This window comes from Saccostrea echinata, unplaced genomic scaffold (genome assembly GCF_033153115.1).
Source record: "Saccostrea echinata isolate AGI-Se365-2 ecotype Australia unplaced genomic scaffold, CSIRO_AGI_Sech_v1 ptg000086l, whole genome shotgun sequence".
In the NCBI taxonomy this organism is placed as follows: Eukaryota; Metazoa; Mollusca; class Bivalvia; order Ostreida; family Ostreidae; genus Saccostrea; species Saccostrea echinata.
The window spans coordinates 2,986,153-2,994,257 of NW_026889835.1; positions in this window are offsets into that span (position 1 = coordinate 2,986,153).

The window sequence follows — 8,105 nt, forward strand, 5'->3', positions numbered from 1 at the left end:
AACTTTTGAGAAATACTTGTTAAATTTACCTTCTAAACTTTCAAGGAAATATCGTGTTTTTAGAACTGGAAATGCTAAGACAGGCAGGTGGTATAATATTGCAAGAGAAAACAGAATATGACACTTGTGTTAACACAAGGAAATAGGATATGAATTCAATTAATGATCCAGACTCGCAAGTTTGTCCAAATATTATGTCTACTCGTTAAAATTATGACACTCAATTAAGAGGCCCTCTAAGGGATTAATAGCTGCAGAACTGTAGCTCTCTGCTTTAGAAAATTCGGACAGACAAAGCAGAGAGCTACAGATCCAAGCGTTGTAAAACCTTCGATTTACGCCGCCGCTTTTTTGTCGCTCGCTTCGGCTATTATTTCTTTATTTAATGCTTTCCCCTGCTTTAAAAGTGGTATCCAATAATTATCCATATATTTTACTCCTATTCCTGATACTTTATTTACCTTTCAACGGTCTCAAACAGCCCTTTATGGTTTTGAAATGTCGGTTTAAAAAAATCCCATTCCGACGTTTATGTTATTGGGGGTTGTGCGAAAAGAAGTAATTCAAAGAACATGTACTTGTCAAGAAAATGTAAATAAAAATTTCAGGAGGTTTAAATATAATGTATATTGTCTATAAAGATTAGAATACAACATGTATGTAAAAAAGAAATGAGATAAATAAAACTCGGGCGTGTTGTTTCAGGATGACACCAACGTCGACGTCGGAATTCATTTTTTTTAACTGATATTACGGCCGTCTGGAACTGTTGAAAGGTAAATAAAGGGTGTATTCGATTAAGCGACACGAGTTACACGAGTTACTAGAGTTTTAAATAAAATAAGACGTCTTCGACACTGGTGACCAACTCGTGTTACGCGAGTATACTCCTCAGTTTACCTGGAGTAACAGGTGAAAAAAAAAATGGCGGGAAGTAAAGACGCAATGTAAATGTGAAAACTGTTTCTGCATAAATTTGTCAATCTTTGTATTAGAAATTACAACGTCCATGAAAAAAGTCTACAATATTTTTTTGACATCTTTTTTTCTCGTTTAGTTTTCAGATTAACCTCATCAATTTACTATTGTGCTATCATTGACATTTAAAAAAAAAAGAGAAGTTTATCTTCTTTTGTTTTGACTATGTCTAATTATTGGATTATATAAATGTCTATGTATATTGATCAATAAAATTATTACTATAGATTTAACGATTGTAACATAGATATGTCGTGTTAATTATTTATATAATTCAGTTTCAAAATGATTTAAAATAACTTTATTGTGAGAGCAATGGCAGTTACATATAGAAATCTTATAGATATGGAGGTCGCATCCCCAGAACCAGCTGGTGTGTTCTTTACAATAAATATACACTTAAAAAGGTTATACCTATATGGAAATTACCTTGTCAGCCTTCAATCATAATATTGTACCATTTCATAAGTAATTTTTTAAAGATAAATTTAGTGTAAATATTGAACATAATTTTTACAAACTCAAAGTTAAAAGCCACAGCCAATTAAGACCACAAAAACCATTAAATCACATTAGCTCAAGGTTTATTTCCAACCGGCGTCACAATCTTTTATGGTATAGATTTTACAAATTTACACAAGTATACATGTATGTCTCTCCCAACCTATGACTAACACTGGATTAATGAAAAATGTCAGCTACAGTACTTTTCTGACTAATTATTAAACTCTATGCAAACAGTTACAGGAGGTAAATGCAAAAAATTTCCGAAATTACAAAGCTCAGAAAAGTTTTGCACACTCAGTTATTGAACTATAATTTGAATGCGGATGGTTTTTTTCAAGTTATTAACTTCTCAATCTTTGCATAGAGGACAAATCAAAAACAAATAAAATTCATCTTCTATCTTAGTGTTACAAAATTCACAAAATGGTCCTTTACAATATTTCTATGATGCCCAGTTTCAGTTGCAAGGTTATGTGAAGACATTCTTGTTCTACTTATTTGTTTTTATAAAGAGGAGGCATTGACTTTCTTAAATAATATTGCAAGGTAAAATAATTTCAATATGTCGGTATAAAAATCCATTTTATTGAACAATTAATTTCAGCCATGATGTTTTGTATGAAATTATCTGTTATTCTTTGTATGATAATTGGAAATTGTTTATTAATCATTTGTTTGTCCTGTTCGAACCAGATAAATCCAAGTCCATTTTCAAAAAGTTTTACAACCCAGTTTTCGGAGTGTCTGATTGAATATTTACATTCATTAAACTAAGAAAACATATTTTCAGGATACAATTGTCGGATTTTGTTTTTGATCTGATTTTATACACCCACTCCGAAGGAGAGGGGGATATACTGTTTACCCGCCATATTTAAATAAACACTGTACAACACGAGATGTTTTATTTGGATTTCTAGAGTTCAACTAGTAAGCATGCGCATATTGAACACTAGTGTGACACGGGTTGTCTTAATCGAATACACTCAAAGTTTCAGGAAGGGTTAAAATATATGGATAATTATTGGATACTACTTTTAAAGCAGGGGAAAGCATTAAATACAAGAAATAATAGCCGAAGCGAGCGACAAAAAATCGGCGGCGTAAATCGAAGGTTTTTACAACGCTTGGATCTGTAGCTCTCTGCATTGTCTGTCCGAATTTTCTCAAGCAGAGAGCTACAGTTCTGCAGCTAAGGGATTAATGGAGAGTTTACAAGTGTTACCTAGATTTAACAGTCTAAATTAGATAAATTTTTTTCCTGATAAAGTTATGTTCTTATGCAAAATATATTTTTTTTTTCAAATACATTTAAAATTTTATATAGAAACATCAATGTAATATACATGTAAAGTGGTAGCATGTTTATTATTTTAAAACATTACATTTCTAACAAAACTCTTGGAGCAATTTTTAATTACATAGCATTTTATGCACAGTTTTATATGTTAAACGGAGAACTTTCATTCGCTAAACCTCGGATGATTCCGTCGCCTTCATCAAAGGGATGAGGAACGAATCGGCCGAGATGTGCCGAGTGGGAGAGCTTAGTTTTCTACATCACTATTTGTATATAAGCCTTGTTTTATTTACATCAAACTCGAAGTACTGATATAATGAAGACACATTAGCAAATTATTGCTATGTTAAAAATGTAACTTCCACTTTACAAAGTGTGTTCGCATTATTGGACTTTTGCGAGAGGCGCTGACTTCTACAGTCCATAAATTACTTTTACACTAGGACAATATACGGAAGCTCTTTTGCGATATAAATATTTAGCTTGAAAGTTAATTAAAATATAATAATAGGCCATTTCAAAGCACATATAACGTTTTCTAAGAAGGGAACGACAACTATCCTATCTTCAACCCTTTCCCTTCCCACCTTGACCAACTCCTGCCAAGTTTTCTTTCAGGAATGCTTTTTTCTTCCTTATTTGATTCTTTCAAAAAATGAGATTGAAAGGAGATACTACCCCTTAGGAATAACATCTTTTAAGTTATGTTATTCTGCCTCCCATCATCTCTTGTATTGATTGTATACCGGTAAATCATTTTAGCGCCCCTAACACCTTACCTATAATCACTACTAAGGTTTTCGTATCCTTTTTCAATTCCGCACCTCCATACATAATTGCCTGACGCCACGTGCGTCAGGCATTATAGGGATTAATTTTTCCATGATCCGAAACTAAGCGATCATTCTTAATGAACTAGATTTTGTGCAAGCTGATTCACATCGGAATTTGTTACCTGCATTTAAACAAATACAGTTTTCAGAAGAAAGAATCATATTACTGATGCAAAATAATGATGTGTTTAATTCCTTCAGTTTTTTGGCATGCACATGTTTACTCTTTGCGATTCTTTGTACGGATATGTCCGTTTAACATTTTTTCTGTGTTTCTAAACTACTGGATCAGTCCATTGGCCTTCTGCGAAAGGGGTGACACATTCATTTCGCGCCAAATGTCACATGTAAATTATCTTCGCGACTTTTTCTTGGATTGTTCTATTGAATGGGTGTGATAACTTCTATGGAAATATTCTTTTAACCTTTTTCTTAAGCTTCAGATTTTTTATTAACAGTAAATTTTATCTCATTTTTAAAACACATTGCATATGGGTAGGCAACACTAAAGCAATGGATTTGCTGATTATTCTTACTATTTATCCCATAAGTGGACTAGTCCAATCATAAAAAACTCCCTCCACCTAGTAAATGGGACATTCCTTCTTGATTCAGTCTGTTTTCCACCTTTTTTCAATAGTACGTTTATTAATAATATACGTTACAACGTTAGGTTTTTAAAAAAGCTTAGAAAGTCAGCCAGTTGCATATTATTTCATGCTTTGTGAGGAACAAGGGCTTCCTTTTAATACAGTGACAAGAGTGTAGGTCAGTACCCGTAAAGGAATGGGCTTCACTCCCGTAAGGTTCAAAGTAAAGAATCGGCAAAATGAAGAAGACATCATGATCTGTACTGGTTTTCATTTCATAAAAAAGCACGTTATTATAATTATGAACAAGATGTTTTGTGAAACACTGATGCCCCCGTATGGCAGCTTATGGCGAAGGTTAAAGTTTCTTCAGATGCAAGTCAAAATCCAGGCCAAAAGATAAAAAATGTTGATACCCAAAGAAAGGTCTTGTCTCGAGGAATACACCCGTGAAATTTGAAAGACCTAGATACAACTGTTCAAAGGTTATGGCGAAGGTTAACGTTTTTTAAATAAAAGTCAAACTCTAAGGTCAAGGTCAAAGTGGTTGGTATCCAAAGGAAGATCTTGTCACAAGGATTACATATGTGAAGTATGAAAGCCCTAGCACCAACCATTCAGAAGTTATGGCCAAGGTTAAAGTTTTTCAAAAGTAGGTCAAACTCCTAGGTCAAGGTCAAAGGGTCAAAGTGGTTGGTATCCAAAGTAAGGTCTTGTCACAAGGATTAAATATGTGAAGTATGAAAGCCCTAGCATCAACTATTCAAAAGTTATGGCCAAGGTTGAAGTTTTTCAAAAGTAAGTCAAACTCCTAGGTCAAGGTCAAAAGGTCAGAGTGTTGGTTGGTATCCAAAGGAAGGTCTTGTCGCAAGGATTACATACGAGAAGTATGAAAGCCCTAGCTCTAACCATTCAAAAGTTATGGCCAAGGTTAAAGTTTTTCAAAAGTAGATCAAACTCCTAGGTCAAGGTCAAAGGGTCAAAGTGGTTGATATCCAGAGGAAGGTCTTGTCACAAGGACTACACATGTGAAGTTTGAAACCCTAAGCACCAACTGTTCAAAAGTTATGGCCAAGGTTAAAGTTTTTCAAAAGTAGATCAAACTCCAAGGTCAAGGTCAAAAGGTCAAAGTTGTTGGTATCCAAAGGAAGGTCATGTCACAAAAAATATACATGTGAAGTTTGAAACCCCAAGCACCAACTGTTCAGAAGTTATGGCCAAGGTTAAAGTCTCATAAAATTTAGCAAAAGTGGGTCAAACTCCAAGGTCAAGGTTCAAAAGGTCAAATATGATGGTACCCAAAGAAAGGTCTTGTCACAAGAAATATACATGAGAAATATGAAAGTCATAGCTCCAACCAATCAAAAATTATGGGCAAGGTTAAAGTTGACAACAGACAGACAGACAAACAGACAAACGGACAAACAGACAGACAAACGGACAAACAGACAAACAGATAAACAGACAAACAGACAGACAGGACAAAAAAAAACAATATACCCCCGGGATCTTTCGATCCGGGGGCATAAAAAGGTCCTGAAATCGATTGAAAAGAAAAACTAAACAAATCTAAAACTGTACATAAAGATGTATTTTAAACTCATTTATAATACTTGTACATCTATATGTGGTAAAACCATCATCGCGTGAGTTTTGTCCCGGGGGGGGGGGGATGTTATTAGTATATTGTTTTGCTCTAACTATAAAGTGTACAGGCCATTTACTTTGCGTCCTAGAGTAGCATTGAAACATTTTTGTCTCAAGCACTTCAAGACAACTTTCCCAGTTAAAACGGTTCATAATTTACTTCGTCGTCGAGAACGACGGAAAACAGACCAGTCTATAAATAGAGGCCGTCTCATCAATCTATCACTGACCAGAGAGTGTGCATGAAGAAGCGCGCCCCCTAGTAAGAGAGTACATGTAATATGAATTTCTTTAAAACGAATCATCAAACTATTTTTCCCAGAATTATTATCTACGCTAGCGCACTTGCAGTTTCATCCCAACGTAACTAGTCAGCCAGTGGGCTAACTAATAAATGACCAAATAGTGGCATGTCTTAGATATTCGTTAATCTGTAGTATTTGGTTATGAGAAAGTCAATTGTACATCTTGTGTAATGAAGTATCGCAACTATGTCGCTCCTTGATGACGGAAACGTTTAGCACCTCTCTTGCTTATACGTTCCATAGATATTGATTGATTAGTCAGGCAAGCTTTTTGAAAAGCTATTACTTGTGCAGGTTTAAATGTCAAAGTAAGCCATCAACCGTAAAAGTAGCGCTTCTCGCAAAAGTCCATCAAACGCATTGGCAGAAAATTTAATAAAATTCGTAAGATCCACGGATGCCAGTTATTGTCCATTTTTATACCCACCGTGACTTGCGCTATAAACAGCAATCATGTTATTTGGTGAAATCGAGGATAACTACGGCTAAAAATATAGCGGAATCTCACTATAATACTACTATTGTAGCGGAATTTACCACCACCACCACCCCTCCCACCGTCGCCCTCGTGGCGCAGTGGTTAGAGCGTCTGCTCTAAGAGTCGCGAAGTAAGGAGCCAATCCTTATGTCGCGGGTTCAAATTCATGTGGATACCCGTCCTTCGAATGAGACCTATAAACCGGTCCCAATAAACTGGCACGAAAAAGACTCCTCACTGCTCAATGGCCCTAAGTGCCGAGTAAAGGTATAAATTTGCAGCCCTCCACCGGCAAGTGGTGGCGTCTTCATATGAGTGAAAAATTCTCGAGAGGGACGTTAAACAATAAACACCCCCCCCCCACCCCGTTCTATAAAGGCAATAGTCAATCATATTGGCAGTCTACATAAACACCGCGTAAATACGTGTTTGATAGATACACGTGCTGTGATAACTTACCTAGACATAACAAATACATATACATGAAATTATGAACATATTCGTTGCAATGCGTGAGTTTTACAGAAGCGGATATAGTTTCTCACTCTCTCTCCCAGCTTCATGATATCCCCATTCCAGTATAATTCGCGTTGCTAGTCTCAGAGAGTAGGATATCCTAAAACATTGCGAGGAATATTGCTTTCTCAATTCTAGAAAATGGGTTTGTCATTATGTAACAAACGACTTTCGATAAAAAAGACTCAAAAGTTCTGTTCAAACGAAAAATTTTACATGTACCATATCAATGCGCATCATTGTAGTTTTCCAGTAATCACTGTGTTTGCACAATGTATTTACATCGCTGATGTTTGTTTTGTTTATGACCCCAGATGGCTGGTACACTGGTAACCTCGGCAACGTGCGATCGAGGGACGGTAAAAACCGAGGTGAATGGTGAATGTACAGTTAATGAACATAAACCATTCTATGCTTAAAAGTTTTATATTACTTTTTTGATTCTTTATTTTAATGATAAAAAACGAAAAATAATCTATTCCTCTCTTTTATTAGAAGGCTTGCTCTAAAACTAAATAAAAAAGAAAGTTGTCACTAAATAATTTGTTAAGAAAACCAACGCCACGTTAAAAACCTCATTTTAGAAGATTATTAAAAATTAGCATTTAATGAAGTAAGGGGTATCATTTATAGCAAGATTGTTTCAGTTACAAGCATGAAGACTTCTCGTTCAGTTGCCGAATGAAAAGGGTTACCTGTTTACGGGTCAAGCTTTTTACTCACATATTACGCAATACTCGAACAAAATAACATTTTCATGAGATCAATAAGATATGAAAGAACAACTTCTCCAACTACATGTAACACCATATCAAAATATTGATTTTATATATCTGTTTTTGAGTCCTAGAACCCTAATTCTAGGGGCCAGTTCCTTTTAAGCAATGTCAAATGAAAACTCTTGAAATTTTGCATAACTTTTATTCTACATGTCTTTACAAAATATTTTTA